This window comes from Phocoena sinus, chromosome 10 (assembly GCF_008692025.1).
Source record: "Phocoena sinus isolate mPhoSin1 chromosome 10, mPhoSin1.pri, whole genome shotgun sequence".
NCBI lineage: Eukaryota > Metazoa > Chordata > Mammalia > Artiodactyla > Phocoenidae > Phocoena > Phocoena sinus.
The window spans coordinates 62,527,757-62,554,268 of NC_045772.1; the positions used below are offsets into that span (position 1 = coordinate 62,527,757).

Consider the following 26,512-nt stretch of genomic DNA (forward strand, 5'->3'; position numbering starts at 1 on the left):
CTCTAATCTTTTGCCAAATTGAAAAGGCCAGCCTCCTTTTTAAAGAAGGTAGAGTTTCTCTGGTCCTTTCTTATACAATATAAGAAAGAAAGAGTATTTGCTAGATTTACCACAAACAACGAGGACTATGAGATGGTCAGTCAATGAATAGCAGAGAAAAAAAATCCAGCCTTGAAGCAGATATAGAAACACTCAGCTTTGTTTGGGGTAGGCAAAATGAACAAGGGCCATTACAATTTGTTTTTTGTTCTGTTTTCTTCTTAATATTTATTTATTTATTTTATTTTTGGCTGCATCCGGTCTTAGTTGCGGCATGTGGAATCTTTGTTGTGGCATGCAGGATCTTTTTGTTGCGGCATGCGGGCTTTTCGTTGCAGCATGCAGGCTTCTCTCTAGTTGTGGCAAGCAGGCTCAGTAGTTGCGGTGCTCAGGCTCCAGAGCACATGGGTTCTGTAGTTGTGGCACATGGGCTCTGTAGTTGCGGCACACGGGCTCTGTAGTTGTGGCTCGAGTGCTCAGGAGTTGCGTTGCATGGGCTTAGTCACCCCACAGCATGTGGGATCTTAGTGCCCTGACCAGGGATCAAACCTGCATCCCCTGCATTGGAAGGTGGATTCTTAACCACTGGACTGCCAGGAAAGTCCCAACAATTTGATTATAATCTAGATATCTGTTGGCATCTCTCCAGAACTTCTTGTCCCTGTTCTCTGAGAATTGTTGGAAGGGACATAAAAGTCCTATATTCCAACACCATATACAAAAATAAACTCAAAATGGATGAAAGACCTAAATGTGAGACCGGATACTATAAAACTCCTAGAGGAAAACATAGGCAGAACACTCTTTGACATAAACAGCAGCTATATTTTTTTGATCCACCTCCTAGAGTAATGGAAATAAATGCAAAACTAAACAAATGGGACCTAATTAAACTTAAAAGCTTTTGCACAACAATGGAAACCATAAACAAAACGAAAAGACAACCTACGGAATGGGAGAAAATACTTGCAAAAAATGCGACCAACAAGGGATTAATTTCCAAAATACACAAACAGCTCATATATCTCAATATCAAAAAACCCCAAACAACCCAATCAAAAATTGGGCAGAAGACTTAAATAGACATTTCTCCAAAGGAGACAGGCCAACAGGCATGTGAAAAATGCTCAATATCACTAATTATTGGAGAAATGCAAATCAAAACTACAATAAGGTATCACCTCACAGGGGTCAGAATGGCCATCATCTAAAAGTCTACAAATAATAAATGCTGGCAAGGGTGTGGAGAAAAGGGAAACTTCCTACACTGTTGGTGGGAACGTACAATAAATTGGTGCATCCACTATGGAAAACAGTGTGGAGTTTCCTTAAAATAAAAATAAAGTTACCATATGATCCAGTAATCCCACTCCTGGACATATATCCAGAAAAGATGAAAACTCTAATTCGAAAAGATACATGCACCCAGTGTTCATAGCAGCACTATTTACAACAGCCAAGACATGGAAGCAACCTAAATGTGCATCAACAGATGAATGCATAAAGAAAATGTGGAGTATAAATACAGTGGAATATTACTCAGCCATAAAAAATGAATGAAATAATGCCATTTGCAGCAACACAGATGGACCTAGAGATTATCATACTAAGTGAAGTAAGTCAGACAGAGAAAAACAAATATCATATATCACTTATCTGTGGAATCTAAAAAATGATACAAGTGAACTTATTTACAAAACAGAAATAGACTCACAGACATAGAAAACAAATTTATGGTTACCAAAGGGGAAAAAGGGGGAAGGGATAAACTGGGAGTTTGGGATTGACAGATATACACTACTGTATATAAAAAAATAAACAAGGACCTACTGTAAAGCACAAGGAACTGTATTCAATATCATATAATAACCTATCATGAAAAAGAATCTGAAAAAAATATATATACATATATAAAAAATGTATATATATAGTACTGAATCACTTTGCTGTACCCCTGAAACATTATAAATCAACTATACTTCAGTTAAAAAAAAAAGTGATGTGTACACACACAGAAGAATATTACATAGTCATAAAAAAGAAGGAAACTTCCAGTCATAAGATGAATAAGTTCTGGGGATCTAATGTACAGCTGGTGACTATAGTTAAAAATATTGCACTATACACTTGAAAGCTATGTGATGCAATGGATTACCTTATTGTGGTAATCATTTCACAATATACATATGTATCAAATCATCATGTTGTATACCTTAAACTTACACAATGTTATATGTCAATATAATAATATATCTCAATAAATCTGGGAAAATGTATATTCAAAACTAATTCTTTAGAGAAAAAAAAAAGATAAACTATCAGTTAACCAAATCATAGTGTGGGGAGGGGCAGGTAAGTGAAAAAGCGTACGTGTGAAAAATAAGAGATGATATAAATAACCTCACTGATGCAAAGAATATGTACTCAATTCTGTGTAAGTAACGGAAAAACTCAATTAAATGGCAAATGCTCTATAAAAAGAAAGATTGTTAGAAGACATAGAAAATCCAAACCATGGATGGGGGAAGGAAAGACAAGAAAGTTTCAAAGAAATACCTTCCATTAAAAAAGATGAATAGGACTTCCCTGGTGGCGCAGTGGTTAAGAATCTGCCTGCCGATGCAGGGGACACGGGTTCAAGCCCCGGTCCGGGAAGATCCCACATGCCACGGAGCAACTAAGCCCGTGTGCCACAACTACTGAGCCTGCGCTCTAGAGCCCACGAGCCACAACTACTGAAGCCCGCGCACCTAGAGCCCGTGCTCCGCAACAAAGAGAAGCCACTGCAATGAGAAGTCTGTGCACCGCAACGAAGAGTAGCCCCTGCTCACCACAACTAGAGAAAAGCCTGCGCAGCAACGAAGACCCAACACAGCCAAACTTAAATACATAAATAAATTTATTTTAAAAAAGAAAAAAAGATTAATAAATCCAAGCGCAGTTGCATTTGTGGGTGACCCTGACTAGAACAATCAAAGCCAGCACCATTCTTAACAGGGAAACAATAGAGGTATTCCCAGTAAAGTCAGAAACTAGTTAAAGATGACCACAGTCACCAGTATTAATGGATAGGGTGGGAATTGGCCAACAGACCTCGATGACAGAAAAAAATAAAATAGATAAATGATCAGGAAGGAATAGACTAAATTATATCATTGTAAACCTGGAAAACCTAAGGGAATCAACTGAAAACTACTGCAAACAAGAGGCATCAGAAAAGTGGCTGGGTGCAAGATTATTATGCAAAACTCAATAGCTTCCCTATAACACAGAGCACAACTGATGAGGTAATAGCATGAGAGAAAAGATTCCCATTACAGTCATAGCGAAGAGATGAAGAGATCAAGCAGAAAAGTAATATGCAAGAATATGAAAACTATTACTGAGTGGCACAAAAGAAGTCTTGAGTAAATTGAAAGGCACACGCTGCATCTGGTAGGAAAAACTCGATTTTATTAAAGCTGTTAATCCTCTTCTTATTCATCTATAAATTACAGGACATCACAATAAAATTACCAACAAGGTTTAGTTTTTTAATGGGCAAACCAAAATATCTAGGAAAACTCTGGGAAAAAAACAAACAAACCTGGGTCTCTAGTTAGATCCCTTTTCACTCCTTACCTGTTCGGGAAGGAAAACGCTCTGGAGTGAGTATTACACTGGGGGCCTCTTTCCCTGAAGAATGGCTGTGAAAAAGCCCCCAAATGGCTCCCGTGACAGGGACTCAACTCTACAACCTCCTCCAGACCCAGCATCATTGCGGTGTGGCAGAGCCCCAGCTCCCTGGAGCCCACACCTTCCTGTAGCCACAACTGCAGGCAGCCTTGGGTCTGCAAGCAAAACAACGTAAACTCACTGTGTTCCCGGGCTGTCACCCCTGAGCTGCACTTCAGAGCCCTGGGAGCTGCTAGACTTTCCTTACCATCTGCAAGCTCTGCCGTGTGTCTGAGAGACGCTGCTATGGGTTAAATTATGCCTCCACCCAGCCAACAGCAACAAAAAGATATGTTGAAGTCCTAACCCCCAGGACCTCAGAATGGGACTTTATTTGGAAATAGGTGATCACTGCAGGTTGAATTAATTAAGATGAGGTTACACTGGAGTAGCGGAGGTCCCTAATCCAATATGACTGGTGTCCTTATAAAGTGACAGCCATGTGAAGACACGGAGAGACACAGGGAGAACACCACGTGAAGATGGAGGATTGGAGCGATGTGTCTCCAGTCCAGGGAATGACAAAGATGGATGGCAAACCACCAGAAGCTAGGAAGAGTCAAGGAAGGGTCCCGCTACAGGTTTTAGAGGGAGCATGACCCTGCAGATTTCTCCAGAATTGTAAGACGATAAATTTGTTTTAAGCCACCCAGTTTGTGGTACTTTGTCACAGCAGTCATAAGAAACAGATACAGACGTCTACAATTAGAATCTGTGCACTCCACACCCCTAGGGCAGGAGGCTGCTTACCCACTGGAAGTGGCCTAGTGGAAAAGCCAAAAGAGTTTTAAACAGGGAATTCTGACCGGTCCAGCCAGGAGTGCAATGACCACTCAGGGCAAGACATCACTGCAGCACCCTCGTCCTTTCACATGCCTCCAACTTTGCCTTGAGGACCAGCTGGCTGGGGCTGGCTCCTCCTCGTTAACTTTGGCCCCCTTCTGCAACAAGCCCGCCTACCCCGCACCCCTCTAGCTCTGCAGCTACTCAACACTGGTGACCACAGGGATGCTGGGGAGAGAATGGAGCCTCAGAGGGCCCCAGGCTAAGCTTCTGGATCTGCTCTGGCAGGCCAAGGGACCTAGAGCACTAAATCCTGGGGACAAGCTGGGGCATGTTATTTGAACTCCAAATTCTGGGGGCCACCCAGGTCACACGTATGCCCCTCTCTCTATTTGTGTCTCCCCTACTTGCCCACCTGGCAAACTTCTACTCATTCTTCGCAAACCAGGTCACCTCACCTCTTCCTCCAGCAGGGAAGTTAATCATTCCCTCCTTTGTGCCATCCTGAACCTCCTGCATACATCCCTCTATTACAGTACGGGTCTTATCTCATTCTAGAAGGTTTGTGCAGTAGACTGATATCTCCTCACAGATAGGGACTGAGTTTTCATCTCTGATCCCCTAGTGCCTACCACTGCACCCCACGCCAGCGATGCTTTACAGCTTCCACGGAGCTTCCACGTGCATTAACCATTCCAACTGTGGATAGAATGTCAGGACGTTCTTGCTTACGCCAGGACACTTTCCCTCCTGGGATAATTTGATTTGTAGCTGGTGATCTCTCTTATGCAACAAAGAGCTCCCTGAGAAATGCTAGTTCTTTGCCCTCCTCTAGTCCTAACCCTGTTTAGACAAAAGTCGCCTTCAGTAAATGCAACTTCAGCTGTTACTGTCCCGACACTTCCTACATTCAAGGAAGCACCCTGATAACCCCATTAGGTCTTTCTGGTGCTTTCTGACCCATGTATCTTCAGGGAACCAGGCAGTCTAATTTGCTTAATGCTATGTGATCTGCTGCACCCACACGACATTTTATGGTCTTAATTCCATTTATTATAGACATTGTGATATGGCTGTTTTTCTGAAAAACAGGTCACCTCTTACTCTAGTTATTTAGCCATCAGCCCTCTCCTGGCCGACAAGGGTGGGGACTTTTTACATCTCTTTTCTCGTAATGGATAATAGTGCCTCCTGGAATAAGAATCAAAAACCTTAATAATGTTCATAGCCTTTGACCCAGCAAGTTCCACTTCTAGCAGGTAACCCTAGGAAAATGGCCAAAGATTTGCACAAAGGAAGGTTACAGAGGCACTCTTTATATGCAACAGGGAAGACCTCACTAGGGAACTCGGTACAATCTCTCCAAAGCAAACACGCGGGACGTGGTTGGCCACAGAACATCAACAGGCCTGAACCTAATGTAGTAGTGAAGTGGAGAAATGGTGAACTCTCTGCTCACCCCGCACTAACAGGGTCTGAGGCACACCATGTCCTGAGGGGCTTAGGGATAGGCCAGACCCTGCAATAGCCTCTTGCCTCTCTAGACTTGGGGACGTCTCCCAAGCAGAAGCCCTCCAGTTCCCTGGTCTCCCAGCTATCTCCCAAGTCCTACCTGGGAAATTGTCTGGTTCGAGTATATCTCACAGATTAAAGCCTAAAAGGATGGGTGTCCTTTTAGGCTTTAATCTGTAAGTGTCCCCCATACCCTGCCGCACCATGAGTTACCACTCAACTCTCTCTGCTCCTTGGAGAGTCAGAAGTGTCCTTTCCTAAGTTTTTATTAGGAGTTTCTCTCTGCTTTCTCTCTGCCAGGCCTGGTTTTAAATGAACATAGATATAGCCCTTTTACCTCTCTCCCAGAGTGTAAGTTAATTCAGTGCATCACGTTGTTTATTGGTCAGATTCTTTGGGTTGCAAGTAACAAAAACACACTCAAACAAATTTCAACCAAAACGAGAAAGAAGAAAGGAAGGAAGAGAGGGGGAACAGGAACGGAGGGAGGGAGAGACAGTAAAGGAAAGGAAAAAATGGAAAAGAAAAGGAGAAAAAGAGAAAGCGGAGGAAGGGAGAAATCTAGGAATAAACGACTTCAGGTATAGCAGGATCCAGGAGTACAAAATATAACGTTAGGGTCCTATCGTGCTTCACCTTTACTCTTTGCTTTCTCAGTGTTGTCTTCATGCTCAGGCTGACTCTCCCTCCTCACGTAATAGCAAAGATGGCCATTAGCTGCTCTGAACTTACGTCACCTTCCCAGCTAATGATTCCGTCAGTGGTCACGTGGGGTAGGGGATCAGAGGTGTGGGACTGGGGGGGAGGGGGTCATCTTTTTTGCTAGTTCCAGGAAATATCTCAGGAAAGGCTCTGAGTAGCCTGGCTTGGGTAATGTGCTAAACCCTAAACTAATCACGGTGGCCAGAGGATCTTTGCACATACGTATGATACACATATACATAAATATACATATTTATATTAATTTCTGAGCCTGCTTGGACAGCAAGGTGCAAAGGGGTCAACTTGGCAGCATCCTGGACTCTGGAATTCACGTTAGCCTAGACACTGATCGGGAACAGCACACTTTCTGAACTGCCACGTGAAGAAAATTCCGGCCCTTGCTATCCACCTGCTCAGCAGCCCCAGACTCTCGTTTCAGGATGGCCTTGGCCGCCTTGTTGTTCTTGTAGGTCGTGGCACAGGCAAAGGGGGTCAGGCCCTGCCTGTGTCGGACATGCAGGCGGATGTCAGGGTGGGAAATCAGCAGCTGAATGATGACGCCATGTTGCTTGCTGATGGCCACGTGGACAGGCGCTCTTCCTTCTGCATCCTGTGTATTTACAGTGGCATCAAACCCCAGAAGACACTGTATCGTCGCTTCCAGCCCCCAGGAGGCTGCCAAATGCAAGGGGGTCCACCCATCTCTGGCCTCTTCCTCTCCTTCTCCATCAGCACCACGCTGTCTGGGACTATTCACATCGCAGCCGCTGCGAATAAGAAAGCAGATGATGGACTCGTTTGTTTTCATCAACGGCTCTGTGCAGCAGTATCCGAAGGCACCCACTAGGTCCTGGGTCCCAGCACGTGGCATCACAACCACGTCTGACCAGAGTGGATGCGATGTCCTCCAGATTATGTGCCAGTGCGAGCCACAGTGGGGGGTTCCGCTTCTCATCTCACACAGATGTGTCAGCTCCTCGCGTGCGTATGGCATCCACGACAAGGGGAAGCTGATTTCTGACGTCCAGCTGAAGAGCCGTCTCCCCAGCCTGAGTCCTGACGTTCATGTCCGCCTGGTGCTCCAGGAGAAAGAGCACACTCTTGCCGTCCTGCCGCTGCATGGCCATGTGCAGCAAGGTCTGCCCGTCTGACATGGTGCTGTGGATGCAAGCCCCGGAGCCCAGCAGCTGGGCTGCGGTTGTGTGCGTGCCAGTCCGTGATGCCAGGCCCAGCACGGTTTGGTCTCGGGAATCCTTGAGGCTGAAGTCTGGAATAATTTGCAGGTTGTTGGTGGCATGAAGAGCATTAGCTTTTTGCTCCAGGATGACAGACACCACATCTGGATGATTATAGGCCATCGTCACATGCAGTGGTGTCCTCAGGTAGACACTGCTGTCCGCTGAGCTGGGCAAGGATGCAGGCTCCTTTGGTCAAGGCAGGGCCTCCTCCATCTGTAGGTCCACCCTTGGTACTGGGGAGTGAGGTGGGCCTCATCTGAACTCCACGGACTAAGAATCAAAGGTGGTTCCCTGAAAACATGCTAGACAAAGAAGAAAGAAGGTCCTTTGCACTTGACGGGTCCTGTCCCAGTCTCCGTCTGTCCCCGTACATAGTCAAGCTCCCCAGGCTCTCCTGCATTCGGTCAGGAGTCAGCCTCACAAACTGACACGTTCATGCTCAGTACGCAGTTCAGGTCCTAAGTAGTCATCAGTCTCCTCCACGCAGCTCCTGACATCAGATCTGCGTCTACTCTTACAGCAAACAGCAACAGTGGCGAAGCAGGCAGATTCCTAGAGTTTGCCCCCGAGTCTGCTTTCACCCTGAGTGAAGCCCCTTCCCTTGCCTCTGAGGCAGAGATCACTGAGGCAGGCTGTGGACAGAGATGGGAACTACGAGACCGCTCCGAGTGGCTGTGCAGCTTGCACCCGGCTCACGCTTCGCTTGCCAAGCCATGCCCTGACACAGGTCTGCGCCTGCCCAGAGGAAGGGGCGCCTGCTCACAACTCATAAGGCTCTTTACGGACTAACAGCTGCCTACCTGCAGCACAGGGACGGATAAGGGGAGACAGACTGCCCCAAGGCTGATCCATGAAGAATTTCAAGGCTTGCAGTTTAGACCTGGGTCACCTGGCTTGAGTAACAGAATGATTGCCTTACGAGGTATTTTTGTTGTTTCTGGGTGTGCCGTGCCTGGGGTCCAAAGGCAGCCAACCTGCAGTTCTGCACTCCTCCATTCTGGCAGACGTCTTCCTGCCCGCTGGCTGCCAACGTCACCAAACTCTGAGGGATGCTTCTCTGGGAACTGACACAAGAGGCCACGGGGAGCCACCTGGATGTACCCTGGTCTCATTTCTATCCCTTGGACTGCTTTCAGCTCCTTGGGGAATAAACCAAAACAAAAGAACTCTGAACTGGATCCAAGTGATCACTCTTGCCCAGCCTCAAACCCAGACCAAAGTCCACAGTCAGCCAACCTCATCAAAAAGCTGTGTGGCTCCTGCCCAAATGCTGAAAACAAGCAAGTGAGGCTTTCTGGAGGAGTTATGGGCACATACCAGGAAAGCCATTTATTATATTCTGAGCACATTACAAGTGATTTACATACATTATCTCATCAAATTCCACAATAGACCCACCTCAATATCTTCTTTTTAAAAAGAGAAAACTGAGGTTGAACAATTTGCCCACGATTACAGAACTGCCAGCTAACTGAGGGACCCCATGCCGTCACTCTCCAAGTCTTTCCTTTGCTTGGGGGGAGTTCTATCAGGGCTTCCCACCCCGTATACTGAGATGTGCCTCCCCCATAGCATCTGACTGTGGGGTAACCCTGTGAAGAATGGGCGAGGTGACCTGGCACCTCCAGAACGTTCCCTGGGCTCCTACTCTCTGGTCCCAAAGGCAAGAGGTGCATGAGTCCCAGCTCCGGTGTTTCCCTCCTCTGAGAGGTCTCAGAGGAGCTGCTCACGTGGGCAGCAGGCTAACGTTCCCGTTCAGACATGGCTTCCTCGCCATGGGAGTTAAAAGATGAGGGTCGTATCAGCTCTGAGGTTCTCCGACTCCCCAGGTAGGATTGTTTCCACTGTTGTGCTCCAGGTTCTATAGAAAATTCTAGGTTTTGTGCACTCAAAGCAAAATCTGAATGTCCTTAGAGGAGGTCTGGGTCCCTTTGGACTGGTGCCCCCTATCCTTCCCTTGGCTCCAGAACAGCCCACTGAGATATCTCACATAACAGATACCAGGATAGGATGGATCCCATGAGCAGTATAAGCTCCAGCTCAGTGGTGTCAGTGGTGGGGACTTCCCTGATGGTCCAGTGGCTAAGACTGCGCTCCAACGCAGAGGGCCAGGTTCGATCCCTAGTCAGGGAACTAGATCCCACATACCGCAACTAAGAGTTCGCATGCCACAACTAAAGATCCCCATATCGCAACTAAAGATCCTACATGTAGCAATGAAGATCCTGCATGTGGCAATGAAGATCTCACACGTGGCAACAAACATCCCACGTGCCGCAACTAAGGCCCAGCACAGCCAAATAAATAAACATTAAAAAAAACCCAAAAAAACAGTGTCAGTGGTGGCCCAGGTTCTGTCATCCCTTTGCTCCACCTTGTCACTGTGTGGGCTTTGTTCTCAGATAGGCTTTTAAGAGGCTGTCTTATTCTTGTATCTGTTTCATTCAAAGGAATGGAAAGCTTTCCCGCAGGCCCCCAGTAGACACACTTCTTTACCCATCACTGGCAAGGAGATCACCATATTGAGCTAATGGCCAAGGGACCAAAAATGCCAGGAGGTCAAATACCCTGACCACTACTGCCTTCGAATTCAGCACCTGGGGCTTCCCTGGTGGCACAGTGGTTAAGAATCCGCCTGTCAACGCAGGGGACACGGGTTCAAGCCCTGGTCCTGGAAGATCCTACATGCCGCAGAGCAACTAAGCCCGTGAGCCACAACTACTGAGCCTGCGCTTTAGAGCCCGCGAGCCACAACTACTGAGGCCCGCGCGCCTAGAGCCCGTGCTCCGCAACGAGACAAGCCCCGGCAACGAGAAGCCCACGCACCGCAACAAAGATCCAGTGCAGCCAAAACTAAATAAATAAAATTAATTAATTAAAAAAAAAATTCAGCACCTGTGGGCTCCTCAGGGTACTGAAGGCCAGGACAGGATAACACATTACAGAGCCCATCAGGGTCCTAAGTCTGTCTCCAGCTCCCCACAGTGGGGCTTCTCCTTCTATTCGCGAGGCATCTTTGTTTTGTACCTGGTAAGTCACTTGGTAGTTTGGCAAGCCTGGTATAGTTTTCCATAAACCTCGTGTAACTGCTGAACCCCATGATATCTTAAGTCTTGATAATTAGTAAGTGGAGCCAATTACCTTTTCAAAGTTTAAGCTTATCCCTCGTTATGACAATATAATGCTGTCCCATCTTACTGCAGCCTGGAGGACTGTACTTATATCAAGGCACCACCTCAGGTCTGTCTGTTCCTGGTAGTGTGAGATATAAAGGAGTTCATTCATGCTCCTCTGAGGTCCTGTTGAAAAACATTATGTGATATAAATAGACTAGATAATCCACATCCCCAGTCATCTTTTCCATGGGGTGGATAAAGGGATCAGAGATGTCCTGGGGCATCCCTTCATATTGATAAAATTCCATGAGTAAGTAAGAATGTGGGTTTTTTCCTCACCAACTATAGGTGTTTCTTAGTACCACTCCTCACCCAATACCACCAACACCCTGTCTGGCAGTGGGTCCCATCTGTGAGAAGACCTGTACCCATTCCCAGGTGCTGGACTGTTTCTTCCCACTACTACATGGGGGGTGGGCTGAGGTGGTAGGTCTTGCTGATAATTAGCAGCTCTTTAAAGAGCCATAAATCCATGATTTCAAACAATAAAATCTATCTTAATCTGCTCTCAGCAAACATAACTCACATTCCATTCATGGAGAAAGAAAAGGTAGCTTAGGGCTTCCCCTTCAGTCTCTCCTCCTGGTCACTGGCTGTTTAGAAATCCCCAAGATCAAAGCCCTCTGGATCTATGCAGATCCAGGTCAAACAAACCCAGGAGACGGCAGAGGAGCAGTACTTGGTTCTGTGTGGCCTCTGCCCACTCTACCCACCACACCTGTGGGGAAGGACCACTCTGTACTTACATGCTGCCTTTGGAGGGTGCCAACTTTTTTTTTTTGTTTTTTTTGAGAGTGCCAACATTTTTTAAAGGCTGGATTTAAAATCAGACAGAGATTCAACCCAGGTCTCACTCCAAAACCGTTTTCACTTTGCCAAAATCCTATGCTGTTCATAGGTCTGTCTGCCTAGAAAACCCAAGAGAGTCCACTGGAAATCTATCAGAGGCACAAAGAGAGCTCAGTAAGTTAATTGCTTTTAAAATAACTTTAATCACTTCAGACAATATAATGAAAAAAGTTGGACTTCCCTGGTGGTCCAGTGGTTAAGACTCCAGGCTTCCATTGCAGGGGGCACGGGTTCGATCCCTGGTCAGGGAAGTTCCACATGCCACATGGTGTGGCAAAAAAAAAGTAAAAAGCTACTATTTAAGGTACTTACTAAAATCAGGGTGACTCCTTCTCTGGGCTATGTTTCTAGAAAGAATCAAAAGAAATTGCTAACAGTGGCTGCTTCTGGGGAGGAAAACTAGGTGACCAGGGATAGGCGTAGTTCACTATACTTATGAACTTTTGATCATCGTGCCATACGCACGTTACCTATTGAAAATAAATAAATAAGATTCCATGGGAATCAAGAAGCAGTGAGGCAAAAACTTCAGGACACTAAGGGGACATTAAAAATCAGGACATTAGACCTGCCATTGAGTTATTCTATCACCTCTCCTTTACTGTCAATCTGAAACAATATTAAACAACACTCCAGTGCCATCATATATATTTCAACCTTCTGTAAGGAAATGTATTGTCTGTTCAAACATCTAAGAAGATAGGAACCTCCTCTCTTATTTTTTAAGGATAGATAACAGAGGTTTTGCAGTTAGCAGTTGAGTTTGCTCTGGTGGAGAGTTTATTCTTATATTTTTGTCAGGTTGAGATACGATTACCTTTGTTTCAGAAGGTTCAATGTGCATATCTTTTTCTTTTTTAAAAAAAGTTATTAAACAATAATACATCATGGGGTTTCCCTGGTAGCGCAGTAGTTGAGAGTCTGCCTGCCGATGCAGGGGACACGGGTTCGTGCCCCGGTCCGGGAAGGTCCCACATGCCGCGGAGCGGCTGGGCCCGTGAGCCATGGCCGCTGAGCCTGCGCATCCGGAGCCTGTGCTCCGCAACGGGAGAGGCCACAACAGTGAGAGGCCCGCATACCGTCGAAAATTAAATAAATAATATATCATCATTTTCAGCAGAAAGAGTTGTCATAGCAAAATCTTGCAAGCATGTAGATGTTCTTCACAATTATTAAATTTCTCTTTTCTAAAAGGTACACACAGATCCTGGGTATCTTGAGTGCTTTTAAGAAGGAAATCATGTGTAATTTAAGTAGAAGTGTCCTTAGTCATAATGCACCTATCCCACGTTTCCCAAGAGAGTAAACAATTATTCATTGTATGATATAAGGAGGCTTCAGTTATATAAAAGAAAAATGGGGGAATTACCTGGTGGTCCAGTGGTTAGCACTCTGTTCTTTCACTGATGAGGGGCTGGGTTCGATCCCTGGTTGGGGAACTAAGATCCCGCAAACTGCAGCGAGGCCAAAAAAAAATTAATAGAAAAAAACATGGACATGGGGTCCACATTTTTTCTTTTACCTCAGGCTCCAATATGGCTCAGCAGAGCACTACTCTTTGTTTTAAATTGTTCATATTTTGTTCATCATAGATATCTTTTGCACTAATTTTGATGTTTTTAAATATTACATTATATACTACTTGATTACTGAGTTTTTGGTGCCCCCTTCAATTTTAAACCCAAAGCACTTGCCTCGCTTTAGAGTCCTGGCTCTGCCCTGTCCTAATCCTTTTTACGTTTATCAACCTCCCTTCCTAGGTTAAGGGTGTCCTGAGGAGAAGGAAGTAGATTGTTTACTTTCGTGTCTCTGGTCCTACTCAATACCTAGCACAGAGCTAAAGCATGGTGGGCTAACATGGTATTGTTGAAGGTAGGAAGGGAAGAAGGACAACAGCTAGTGATAACGACTGACATCCTAACATTTATTGAGTGCTTATTGTATACCAGGCACTGGGTTAAACGCTTTACTTATTTAATGTAACAACTCAACAGTAAAAATAACATTATACCTTTTTACGGATGAGGAGGTTGAGGCCCACAGAGCAGAGTGAATTGTGATGCATGAGTGATTACGGCAGAACTTGGAACAGCTCTGCTTGGGCTCCTAAAACATTTCTAGTTTGATGGTTTCTCTTCAGAGTACGGGAATGAGATGAGAAAGAGGAAAGGGGAAATAGGGGGAGAAAAGAGATAAACGGATGTAACAGAGGATCTGAACTATGCCATTTTCACATCAGTTCTCAGCTCCACCTGCACAACCACCCCTAAGGCATCATTAGTCCTTACAGATAAGAAACTGAGACTAAAGATGTTCAAGGGATGTGTTAGGTTCCTTCCGCTGGTCAGGCACCTGCAGAGGGGAGGGGAGGGGTACAGTCTGGGGCAGGGTGGGTGGGCCTGCCCTCCTTCCTGACCTCCCTGGGGTGCTCGTGGCAGCTTCTCGGTCAAACTTTCCCTCCCAAGTGAAGCCAGCACCTCCTCCTGGTGGGCAGGTCTCCTTCATTCTGCCCCACCCGGAGGTGGGCATCCCCTCGCCAGGGACCACAGGCATAAGGGAGAGACTCAATAAAGGCCGAGGCTGATGTCAATAGCCTCCCAGAGCTGTTCTTGTCGCGCTTGCTTCCACCGATCTGCTCCCCACCACACTTCCTGCCTTACTGGGGGAAAACCCCCGAAGTACACTGCTGTGAAAAGCGAAACTTCAGAACACCCAAAACCAGAAACTAAAATGGCAAGAAATAAGAATAAGATTCTGAGAAAAGAAAAAAAAAGAAAGAAAAAGAAATTCACAGGACTTCTTGAGGAGTGGGGAATCCAAGCCTGCCCTGCAGAAGAGCTGAATGATGGAAAGTTCCGGTCATGAGTAGGTACAGATGATTTCCAGAGAGGAGTGGATGAAATGTATCTTTCACTGTATACCTTTTGCTAGTGCTTGAATTTTTTTTAACCAGGTGCCTTTGTAATGTTTTCAATGAAAGAAACTATTTTTTAAGTGGCCTGCCATGCAGTCATTCTGTGTGGCTCGCCTCCAGTCCTTCCTGCGAGGACAGAACAGCTCAGTCATGGGACTTCCCTGGTGGCGCAGTGGTTAAGAATCTGCCTGCCAAAGCAGGGGACCCGGGTTCGAGCTCTGGTCCAGGAAGATCCCACAGGCTGCGGAACAACTAAGGCTGTGCGCCACAGCTACTGAGCCCACGTGTTACAACTACTGAAGCCCGCGCACCTAGAGCCCATGCTCCACAACAAAGACAAGCCACCTCAATGAGAAGCCCGTGCACCACAATCAAGAGTGGCCCCTGCTCACCACAACTAGAGAAAGCCTGTGTGCAACAACAAGGACCCAACGCAGCCAAAAATTAATTAATTAATTTTTTTAAAAAAGAACAGCTCAGTCAGTGTGGTCACACATCCTGTGGACTACATGCACCTCCAAATCAGGCAGCTCATTGTTCTGAGGACTCAAAGTCATGTTTAAAATCAGAGTCAGGTAAAGTAAAACTGAATGAGTAATTTGCTTCCAGAATGTGGAAAACACAACACAGACCAATGCTGCTTCCTTGGGCATCAGCCTCTCAGGGACTCCGGGATGGGGTTAGCAGTCATGACTCTGTCCTGGGGAAGAACTGAGGCTGTGAGTCCAGACGAGCCCATCACCCTCAGGTCAGGCTGGGTCCTGACTAAGGCTCAAGGGTCAGATCAGGATCAAGAGGAAGGATGGTGCAAAGACTATGGGGTCAGACGCGCACAGGAGTGTCGAGCCCCCGGAAAGAGAGAAATGAAGGGCAGCATCCCACAGTCTTCAACAGGAAATGCCCTTATTCTGAGAAAAATAGCTGTGGAATCAGGCAAGTGACAAGGGTGGCAGCTAGAGCAGTGGGAACGAGAATGAACCCCGAGGGTCTGTAAAGGAACCAAAACGGATGATCAAGGCAAACTCTGTAGAAAGTCTCTGTTTAGGAATTTAAACCCCAGACAGAGTCTCTAATGTGAAAGAAGGGAGTTGGGCGGGGTGGGGGGGGGGGAGGTGGGATTACTCAGCTGCTTGGTGTTAGGGGAGGAGATAGGTGACCAGGCTGAGAGTGAGTGGATGCCTCCATTTTCTACCCCTTTGGGAATGTCCATCCTTCCCCTGCTTCCTGATCTAGTGTGGTTAGGCAAGATCTTCTTCTCCATGCTCCACTGGCCTCCTCTCTCCAGAATCCATCACTGGAATAACTCTGGCCTCCTTCTGAATAGCTCAATTCTACCCTGGGGTCCCAGATTAGAAAACAAGGTCACTTCTCTCCATCCAACTGTTAATCCCCAGTAGCTTCCCCTGCCCTTCCCAGTTCATGTCACAACTGCCTTCTTGCTCAGATCTACCCACCCACGCCCCTGCTCCCAGGTCTTACAGACTTAGAAACACAAACTCGTTTAAATATCCAAACAGAAGAAAACCAGAATTGGTGGTCGAACTTTCTACGCCAGAAAATTTCCAAATTATCGGCTATTTGGAGTGGTCCTTCTCCATTACTGAGACAAGGACCCAAAAGGTTACATCACAGAACCTTAGAGCTGGATTGAACCGGTGAGCAGCCCGAGGGGGATGATTCAGAGCGTGGCTTTAGGAACTGAACTTATTTGGATTCTGTCTCTACTCGTTCAGTGGTTCTCAAAGTTGAGTATGCGCCAGAATCACCCGGAGGGCTTTTAAAGATAAAATTGCTGGGCCCCATCCCCAGAGTTTCGGATTATTTGGGTCTGGGGTGGGGCCCAAGAATCTTCATTTCTCACAAATTATCCGATGACGCTGACGCTGCTGGTCAAGGAACCACACTTTTGAGGAGCAGTTGCTAGCTGTGTTATCAGCCGCCTCCCATGTATATTCCGGACAATAATCGTAGGTATTTGCTAGGGCTGGGATTTACCTGAGACGTGGCATATGAAGGCTTTAGCATTGTTCGGGGCACACAGCAAATTCCCTGCTCTCACTGTTGGATGGAGGGGAGGAGTCATTTGCTAAGGACCACCCCGGCGATTAGAAGCAAACCTGGGACGGAGCCCAGGGGCGCCTCTCTGCCCGGCTCTGAGCGCTCCGGCAGCGCAGCCCCTGAGCCCGCGCGCCACACGCTGCGGTTCCATAAACAAGCTGCTTCCGCCGCCGGCGGCTCGGCTAACGCCTGTCGCCTTTGGGGTGGCTAGAACCCTCCAATCTTTACTGGCGCTGAGAACCTGGCCACGGAGACTGCCCCCCGGGGTTTGCTGAGATCCGGAGCTGGAGCAGCCGGGCTCCCAGCAGGGGCGGCGGCGGGCTGGGTGCATAAGGCCGGGGGCGACCTCGGGGCAGCCGGGCGTTCCGCGGCGAGCTGCAGCGCTCTGGGGCGCGGCGGATGGCCGCCTGCACCTGGCCCGGGAGAGGCGGGGAGGACGCGCCCCAGCGGCAGTGCAGGGCCCGCCCCGGCCCCGCCCTCCAGGACTTCCCGTCGGGAAACCCGCGACGTGCACGGCCGCGCGGCTGTGGCTCTTCCTGGACGCGACAGGTAAGCGGCAGAAGCAGCCCGCGACCCTCCCCTGGACTTGGAACCCAGAGCTCTCCTGCTTCTCGCGAGTTCCCGCCAGTCGAGCTCGCTTCTGCCAAGTCCTTGCTCCCCAACTCTCCCCTCCGCCCACCTTCTACTCCTCCTGTTCTTCCTCGCCACCCCCCCCCCCCGACAGTAAAATGAAGGGGCAGGACCGGGCTGGTCCATCTGTCGTGGTGGCCTCTAGCTCCTCCCTCGGTAGGACCCCCTCTACCTTTGCGCCTTCCTGAAAGGACGAAAGAAAAGCTCAGGTCTCTGGGACCTGGAGGGGTAGGATGAAGAGGGACTAGACAGCGCACTCTCTCGGGACCCTGTGGCCTCTGCCCTTCACCCACCCCTCCCCCCGCACCCCTTCTGTGCCCCATCTCCCCACGTTGGGCCACCCCCTGTTCTCCGCTACAGAAAATCTTTCAGAGAGGTTTCCTTCTGCCGGTGCCACGCCGCTCCTGAGCAGAAGGGGCTCGCGGTGAGAAGCCTCCCGGTGGGCGTAGGGCCTCATGTTCTTCCTCTGGAGGCTTGGGCCTTTCGGGGCGGGAGCTGTGTACACGGTATTGTGGGGAGGGAGTCTGATGGGTGTTCATGATTGTGATTGTCACCAACTTCCTGATTCCCTGTCACTTGTTCCAAACCCCAGGCTAACCGAAAGGAGAAATAGTTTGTTACTTGCCCCCAGAGCCAGTCATCCCAGGCCCTGTCATCCCAGACCCTGACCTCGGCAGCGGGTAGGACAGGGCTCTCCTGTGTGTATGGGGGTGGAGGGAGGGTGTCAATTTGCCAGCAAAGCACAGCACAGACCCCGCTATTAGCCAGCCACCCATTGCAACATTCACAGGGAGGATTTTAATGCTGCCCTCTCAGTGCACTGCCAGACCCACAAATGTAGTTTACAGACACTGCATGAAGTTAACAACTCTGGACACACCAAGGAACCTGGGGCCCATTTTGCCAGAGATGTGTGTGCACTACCCCCGCCTCATTCTCCTCTCCTACGATGAGCTGTGTCTCTGCCCATCACAGGAAGGGTGAAAAGGATTAGACAGGCAAATGCGTGTGATAATACAAGCTAAGGTGAGGGGTTTGAAATATACTTTAGTTCAAATTATCCAGCAGAAGCTAGTATCATTGCAGGTACTTCCCTAGCTCCTGTTTCTCAACAATGACATTCACTTTAGGCACCCAGAGGTAACAAGAGAAAACTACTTTCAGGGGCACCAGGGCAGTAAGCAGGGCAGGTCTGTCAAAGGAACCATGAAGGATACTGGGCTGCCTGAGATGGCCTCATCCTTGGTAATCACTAACCACAGTTAGCAGAACAGCTGATTCCTACCCATAGCAGAATGGAAGAACTCACACCTGAAAAGGGGAAGCCCTGAGGAATGTCAAATGCCCTCTGAGATCAAAAACATCTTAGTCCAAATTCAGTTGGGAGAAAACTGAACAGGAGATGTGACCATGGGCTTAGCCCATGTAGCCATTGTCTAGAACAGAAATTAGGAATCAGAGGGGCAGCTCACCCTAGGGCAGAGGCAGTGGGTATAATGGAGGCAGAGAGCTGGCTCAGCTCTGTCACCAATTTAGCTGTGTAGCCTCGGCCAGATCACATAAGCACTCCCTGGGTGGGAGCAAATGACAAGGAGTATATGAAAATGCTTTGGCAACGCTCCAAGTGCAAGGCAGCCCCTGGTGTCATGGTTAAGACAGTGGGCTTTGGAAAGACATGTGCTTGGGAGCAGATTCTGCCTCTGCCACTTCCTAGCTCTGTGACCTTGGTCAGGTTACTAAACCTCCCTGTGCTTCAGTTTCCTTATGTGTAAAATGGAAAAGACAACTGTTTGTTGATATGGTAAGTAGTAATATTAAAAATGGCGGTGGTATTGTCCTGAACCTCCTCTGGCTCCATGGATGTGTTCTGACATCTCCAGCCCTAGAAGTGCAGCTCAGGACCAAAGTGGCTTTCTATGTACCAGAGGGACCCAGTGACTGTGCCAAAGATTTGGGCGAACCTGGCTCCTCCTACACCCCTCTGCCCCTCTCTGGGAAGGCCCAAAATGTCCTTTCTTTTGATGGGAATGAGAGTGAGGGTTTGAATGAATGGGAGGTCAAGTGCAGGGCACTGCCTGTCACTGTGTTGAACTCAAAGCTGCAATTGTGCTGTGTAAAAGGCTCGCCCAGTGAACAAGGATGGGCGCAGTCTGGGGAGAAAGAGGACTGTTACAAGACTCTTTTGTGGCACCTGAGAGCCCTGGGAGGTCAGCTTATTCTCCTGTCCCCTGTGCAACCTGGTCCTGAGCCCTAGGTAGAGATTTGAAGAAAGGAAGAAACCCAATCCTCACCCTCAGCTCTGCATACGATAGAAAACAAAGAACAGACAGATCAGGGCAGGGGAATTAACAAGCAAATACCTCAGGACAGAGAGATGCTGCAGGGATTAGAAAGCTGGGTGAACTGGTAGGGAAAAGCATACAAGAGGCAAAAGATTGGGGGCTAGGATTTAAGGATTGGGAAGAAGAAAGAAAACAGGATCTACGTGGCGCAACGTCTAGACTTGTTGGTTCTCCCTCCCCCATAAAAATCTAGTGAGGAAGTCCCACTTGGGGAAACATGGGCAGTGAAACTTGGAAACAAATACACCCAGATACTGAGGGCAGTAAGATGCACCTTAGTCTAAGAAGGCTCCTCGGAGGAGGGGAGTTTCAGGTAAGAATTTGAGAGAGAAAGGGAATATGGCTTGCTTAGCAAGAATATGAGGGAAACACTTTGAAGAGGAAAAGATAGACGGTGAGGGTGAGTAGCAAACAGGAAGCAGACTGCCCCGGCCATGTTTCTGCTACAATCAAATGGCACTAAAGGAATATGAATATGGCTCTTCTGATTGTGAAAGAGAGAGAGGCCTGGGGCAGAGGGAGGCTGGCAGGCAGCCTCTGCTGATTCTCCAGATATTGGGCGATAAGAGCACAGTCTCAGATGATGGTTTTGAAAAGTGGAGAGAGGAAGAGAAGGGTCTGGGAGGTAGAGAATGAATCAGCAGGACTTGGGCGTGGGCATGGAGTGAACCTGATGTTGAAAACCGTTTAGAAACTCCGTGCCTGGGAGTAGGGCAGGGCCAAGAGTTGTTTCCAGGATCTCGACACTACTGGCAGCAGTGGGGAAACTTGGGAAGGCTGGCTAGCTTAGGGGGCAGGGCACAGACACTGAGTTCAGGGTGTGGCATGATGAGTATCCAGTGGCCCTAGGCAGAAGTCCTACCGCCAGGAGCACCCTGTGCGGTGAGGACAGAAGGGAAAACTTCAGTTCTGTCCTCACCATCACCTGCCCCCAATCTGGAGACCAGCGCAAGCCTGCAGGAATACCCCTCCTGTTAAACTCCCCCATCCGTTCCCCTTCCTCTGACAATCAAAGGATGATAAGACTCAATCCAAGTTCTTTTTTTTTTGCCTTCTCTCAAACCCAGCCTGACTGTCACCAGGGTTCCTAGATAATTAGGGAATCCCAGCTCATACCCACCTGGGGTCCTCCTTTATCCCTGGATTCTGAGGAGTCTCAAGGCTCAGTTTGAGATAGTTGTACATCCCTGCCTCACCTGGCAGGGCCTGGAGGTCCTCCATCCAGTAACAAAAACCTGTGAGCTGTTGAACTTCCTGCTTGGTCACATATTATTTTGATTTTCAGTGACTTTTACAAACTTGGAATAAATCAAGAAATATTTACTGAGCACCTACTATATGCCGAGCATATTCTAGGTGTACAGTGTGAGTAAAGTTGGGTTGGGCTTCTCAATGGAAAAATCTGTTTGGGTAACTAAAGCTTAAAACACTGTGCAAACAAAACATAAACCTGCATCTACCAGGGAGAAAACCTGACAGACTAGCTACTGAAATAACTTTCAGTGCATCTTTCTGGGAAAATAACCACGTACTGTAGCTTTAGTCTTGGGGGAAAGCTGAAGTGTCTTCAAAGTGTAATTATGGAGAAAAGTGAAAACCTCCCAGCATTCTGTAATTCAAAGGGTCAGAGGTAGGAGGAGGAGTTGGGACCAGATAGTTTGCTACTTTGTTCACAGCATGAGAAGAGAGGAAGTGAAATGCAGGCAGGGTTTGATGTCCAGAAAGTGCTGGCAGGGAAGAAACGGAGAATCATTTGTCCAAAACAGCCTCTTGGCTCCCTCCCCCCAACCAGTAGCTTGAAATTGACCTGTCGTCCCCCCACCCCCAGCGTGGTGTTAGCTCCTCCACACACATGCTCCCAGTGAGAGCGGCAACAGTCATCACTATTCAAAGAATAAACCTGTAATTGAACGGTAGGTAGTCTGACCAACCTGAGCAAACATCCCTGTTGGTGGTGTTGCCACTGCTGACTTCCTGGTCCCCACGTCTCCAGGTCAGCCGCTCCACTGATAAACAGAAAGAAACTTTGTTACAAGAGGCCACCTGGCCAGCAAGAGCACGTCCTTGGTAACTAACACCCCCCCACCCCCACCCCCACCCCCCGCTTTCACAAAAGGCGAAACTTTACCTGGGACTTTGATTTGCGGCATCTTTAAAGCATTTGTAGTCCTAGGTGGGAGTTGGAGGAGGGCAAGCCCTGGCGGGTGGTGGGAGGAGGGGGGAGGGGAAGAGGGAGGGGTAGAGGCCGGGGGGTTGTCTATGAGTGGAATTGGGAGGTTCTGGAAAATTGCCATGCCCCAGGCTCAGGAGAGCCAAACCTGGTCCCCAAACTCCCCAGGTGACCTCCAAGGGGGAGGTAAGAGGGTGGGAACAGAGCAGTGGCCTGGGAGTTGGGAGAGCTGTGAGCTGTGTGACACAAGAGAAGTCACCTAACCACTCTGGCCTCACTGTCAAACGAGAGTAGTGGACTCAGACCTAGTCTAAGTGCCACGCTGGTGTGTAACAACAGATCATGTAACTCACATGCTTGTTGGCCGGAAGTGCATTCAAAACATCATTTAGTGAAGCCAGCCCTCACCCTTGTAGCTTTAAAGGGGTCACGTTAACCCCACCGGCCTCATCTCATTTAACAAGGGTGTATGGAATACCTGCTACATACGAACTTTGTGCTAGACTTTGCAAGTGATTAAAAAGGTGAAAATAACCTGTCCTTTCTGGTCCAGGAGTTCACAAAGGTGTGAGAGAGGACAGACTGTGATAAGGCCAAAGTAGAAGTATAAACCCAGGCCCCAGCAGTGAAAGTGCCGAGTCCTAACCACTGGACCACCAGGGAATATCCTTAGAAAAGTTTTACACTTTAATCGCATAAGAGGTATGAATTCTACAAACTAACAAAAAACATCATTTGAAAACGTAATAATTTAAATTTCTTTTACCTATGTGAATTTTGAATAACAATTTTTTCATTTTAGTTTTGTATCAGGAAATATTTATCATCTTCAGTGGACAGAGACAAACATTAAAATAAAAATACATTATTCAAAATTCATAAAAATAAGGTGAAAGAAATTTAAATAAAACTTTCAAATGATGTTCTTTGTAAGTCTGTAGCATTTATACTTCTGAAGTTATTAAAGCTTAAAACCATACTACCTGGTTTCTACCTGAACTTTCAGTACACTCTATATACGTATTTATAATAACTGAAATGAAATTTGAACGAAACAGTACTTACCCATGTTACATGTGATGTAATGGCAGTTGGTATTTTCTTTTTTGTTCTAGTCTAGTCTAATCTTTTTCTTTTTTTAATACATTTATTTATTTTTTTTAATTTTTTTACTTTTGGCTGCGTAGGGTCTTCGTTGCAACGCCCAGGCTTTGCAGCGAGCGGGGGCTACTCTTCGTTGCAGTGCACAGGCTGCTCATTGTGGTGGCTTCTGTTGCAGAGCGTGGGCTCTAGGCGTGTGGGCTTCAGTAGTTCTGGCCCGCAGGCTCAGTAGTTGTGGCTCACGGGCTCTAGAGCACAGGCTCAGTAGTTGTGACGCACAGGCCTAGTTGCTCCATGGCATGTGGGATCTTCCCAGACCAGGGCTTAAACCCATGACCCCTGCATTGGCAGGCGGATTCTTAACCACTGCGCCACTGGGGAAGCCCTAGTCTGATCTTTGAAAGAATTTTTTTTTTCATGCTGACTTACAACACTTTAAATTTATTTAACAATCCTATAATGAGTTGCAATCAACAGTTTGATAGACAATGCACTGGGTGAAGCCTTAGTTCCCTTATACCAGGGACAGAAGGTAAGTTTGTGTTCTGACTGGTGAGGCCAGGAAAACAGGTCCAATTTGTCTTCCTAGAATAAGAGGATTTCTGGCGTCATCTCGCTACTAAAACCGAGATGGTCTGATGTGTTGCAATCCCAAGGGTGGTTGGAGGAAAAAGAGTTAGGAATGAACACCCAGCAGCAGCAGGTGGGGAATGAGTGGGTGAGGGCCAATGGGCATACTTGCCAGTGGACCTGGTGTCCAGCCTGAAGGTGAGGGAGCTACACTGCAGGGAGGACCATGTGAAGCCCTGCTCTTGACAAAGGACTGTGTACAATAGGGGCTGTTTCTTCCCCAAGGCTGGTGACCTCCCCGATCTTGCCAGCCACACTTCTGGGAATCGTCTCTTACGCAGAGAGCAGGAATCCTTAAACCCAAAGTCTTCTGACTTCCATCGGAATCAGATTATGTGTCCATTCTAAGGGACTCTCCCATCTCTCGCATGCTGAGCAAACAAACCAGAGACTGAGTCCCTTACTGCCAAGGCTAATCACAGGTGTCTTGTTTCATTTTAGGATTTGGTTAGTACCTTGAGGAACTGCAGGCACCAGAGAGAAAGACTTAGACAGCCGGGTTGGATCGAGAGAGCAGATGCCTGGGAAGCGCTCAACTTAATCTCAAGTCTCTCTCCAGGAGGGAAAAAAAGGAACAAAGGGAAACCACACTGCAAGGGACTACAAGGCAATGCCAGGATGAGGGAGTTGGAGTGACCTGGGTGATTCTGTGTGAGTCAGTCAGGGAGGCCTTCCTGGAAGAGGTGAGTCTTAAGCACTTGGCAACAGCTGGTAACTAAGCTTTACAGGCATACCTCGTTTTATTGTGCTTTGCTTTATTTTGCTTCACAGATACTGCAGGGTTTTTTTGTAAATTGAAGGTTTGTGGCAACCCTGTGTTGAGCAAGTCTGTCATTGCCATTTTCCCAACAGCGTTAATTTTTAATTAAGGTTTTTTCCGTTTTCTTTGACGTAATGCTATTGCACACTTAATAGACTACAGTATAGTATAAACATAACCATTATATGTACTGGGAAATCAGAAAATTGTGTGACTCACTTTCTTGCAGTGGTCTGAAACTGAACCCACAATATCTCCGAGATATGCCTGTACCACGCCTTTGTTTCTAACTGTGCTCCCTCTTTCTTGCTGGAGTGGAACGTAGACAAAGTATCAGGGAAGATGCTGCCTGCAGGACGGCTCAACAGTGTCATGGCGAACACTTCCCCATTCTGCGGCCCTCAGTCTTTGCTTAGCTGGGGCAGTTGCAGAACTGGTAAGGTGTCAGTGTCGGGCAGAACCCTTTGTGCCGGCCCAGCAACCCCTGGGACAGGACACCACCTCTACGCTGAATCTCCATTTCCCCCTTGAAGCCTTCTTCAAGCCCACAGGGAACTCTACCGTTGTCAACTTGTCTGTGCTATTCTTCAGTTCTAATTTTATTGATTTTTGAATAGGTAATGTAGTCAGGGTTCAGAGTGCAAAAGGGTATTCAGTGAAAGATCTTTTTCCTACCCCTGTTCCCTCCCTGGATGGGTGCCACCTGAACCCGGTGCTACCGGTTCTTGTTCTCTAACTAGATTTTAAAATCCCATGGGGAGAGGGATGATCTCACACCTCTCTCTGTCCGTCTGTGTCCCAGCTGGGATGAATTGTCCCACCCCATCACCCAAGGGAGTTTTCCTAACACCATATCTTCCCTCCTCATCTGTATTGCTGCTATCATGGGTCAGACCCCCAAGCTCCTCTTAACTGGCCCTCCAGCTGCCAGTTAGGTCCATCTCCTGGACACGCTCCACCAGCTGTCCTACTACACTTCCTGTAATGCTGGGCTCCCACTAATCCTTTACCGCTCCCCATACCTCAGGTCAAGGGCAAACTCCTTGCCACGATGGCTTGGTTTTAGCCACCGCTCCAGACCCATCATTTGCTACTCCCATCAGTCTTCACACTCCCACCAAACCAAACTACTTGGAATTCTCTGATGGGCCACACTGTCTCCTGCCTCTAGGGCTTTCTGTGTGCTGTTCCCTCTGCCTGAAATGTGCTCGCCTCACTGGCCACCCCCTACTTGTGTGTTAGTGCTCAGCCCAAGCTTCTCCCCTGAGGGGCTTCTCAAACATCCCCCTCCCCCACGGGCTGACATGACCTCATCCTCTCTCCTTCAGCCCCCGAGGGTGCCTCTCTCATGCTGTCTTCTCACTGGGTGATCTCTGTTTAAAATTTGACTCCCCCAGTTGACCGTTCGCTCCTTGAAGGCTGGGCTTGCGCATCTCTGTATCTCCTCCATCTGACAGAGCACCTGGCATGAAGCAGGAGCTCAGTCAATACTGGCACAATGAACAAATCTCTTCTGTCTCCCAGACAACGCCTAATATAAAATAGACACTCAAAGAGATTTGATTTGATTTGATTTGATCTTTGCTGCTGCTTCTGCTGCTGCATCTGACGTTTTAAAAGAAAATGACCTGTCTCCCCCCACCCAAAGTGACCCCGTTCCCCCTTGATATCATGACAGCCACGTGTGCCCCAAGTGGATCCAAGTGACTCCGAACACCAGCCTTCTCCATAGGCAGCAGCTTGTATGTTTAAATAACAGCACAGCTCAGCTGGAGTTACTTTTAAGTACGACAGAGTAAGGAGTGTGGCTTTGGCCGAGGACCAGGTGTTTAAGGATAATTCCTGGGAAACTGAGCAGTGATTTATTAATGATAATAATAGAACTAATTGAAGG

At 47.7% G+C, this 26,512-nt stretch overlaps 1 protein-coding gene and 1 pseudogene across 1 annotated transcript in view; one reads left to right on the forward strand and one right to left on the reverse strand.

The window, feature by feature from the left end:
* Positions 1 to 4,736: 4,736 nt before the first annotated feature.
* On the reverse strand, positions 4,737 to 18,072 carry LOC116761177 (annotated as a pseudogene).
* GALNT6 (polypeptide N-acetylgalactosaminyltransferase 6) overlaps positions 17,191 to 26,512 on the forward strand; it is a 35,285-nt gene continuing 25,963 nt past the window's right edge. The window contains exons 1-2 of the mRNA XM_032644898.1: positions 17,191 to 17,534; positions 24,300 to 24,541. The gene's annotated coding sequence lies outside the window, so the exon portion shown is untranslated. The remainder of the gene's footprint in view (positions 17,535 to 24,299; positions 24,542 to 26,512) is intronic.